The 939-nt window shown below is 52.9% G+C and overlaps 1 protein-coding gene across 1 annotated transcript in view; it reads right to left on the bottom strand.

The window, feature by feature from the left end:
* Nucleotides 1-939, bottom strand: part of SIM2 (SIM bHLH transcription factor 2) — a 42,143-nt gene that overhangs the window by 3,116 nt on the left and 38,088 nt on the right.

The following is a 939-nucleotide window of genomic DNA, read 5'->3' on the forward strand; positions in this document are numbered from 1 at the left end:
TGGCTACAATTCGAGGGGGTCCGAGGAGCACTCTCTCCCTTCCCCTGTGAAGAACCTGGATTTAATAGTCGCCGCTTTCATTGGGAAAAAACAATTAGTCCCCAAACAACGTTTGCACCTGGCGGAGTGATAAAATTGGATTTGCTTTTTAGTTTCCAATATGCCATGGTTATGTTATAATCCCCAAGCCCTTAATAGACGGTTGGGGGGAGCGTTGGTGGAGGGAGTGATGTAGTTATTTAAACAAAATGGTAAGTCAAGTGCATTCAACTAAGTGTCAAACTGTTGCTGATATTTGCTGTTCCCCAGATCCTATGTGTATTCGCAGTGAAACGGTTACTCTTGCCATTTATAGTTTCTTTCCATTAACCCCGGTTTTCCTCAGGCTCTTTAATTTCCAATGTTGCTCACGCGGGAAAGACCTCAGCTTGACCAGTAGGCCCTGGAAACTAGGCCTGTGGGCCCATCTTCTACGCAGAGGTACAAACTCTGGGCTGCCGGGCAGGTCACAGCCAGAGACTCCGTGTGCACATCGACTGCCAGCAAGGAGGGTGTGTGTGTGTGTGTGTGCGTGCGTGCGCGTGCGTGCGCGCGCGGAGCGGGGGGGAGTGGACCTGGAGGGGGAGGAAAGTGCCAGAAGCTTTGGGTGGGCCATGAGGAGAAAGCCCGAGTGAACCTTCTCCAGGAAGGAGAGGCCAGTGTTAAGTCCGAAAAGGTCCCCCTGGAGGCTCAGGTCACTTGTGGCTGTAGGGCCTTCCTGTTTCTCAAGAGGGGGGGGAGTGGACCTGGAGGGGGAGGAAAGTGCCAGAAGCTTTGGGTGGGCCATGAGGAGAAAGCCCGAGTGAACCTTCTCCAGGAAGGAGAGGCCAGTGTTAAGTCCGAAAAGGTCCCCCTGGAGGCTCAGGTCACTTGTGGCTGTAGGGCCTTCCTGTTTCTTAA

The sequence above is a fragment of the Pteropus alecto genome, unplaced genomic scaffold (genome assembly GCF_000325575.1).
Source record: "Pteropus alecto unplaced genomic scaffold, ASM32557v1 scaffold97, whole genome shotgun sequence".
Classification (NCBI taxonomy): domain Eukaryota; kingdom Metazoa; phylum Chordata; class Mammalia; order Chiroptera; family Pteropodidae; genus Pteropus; species Pteropus alecto.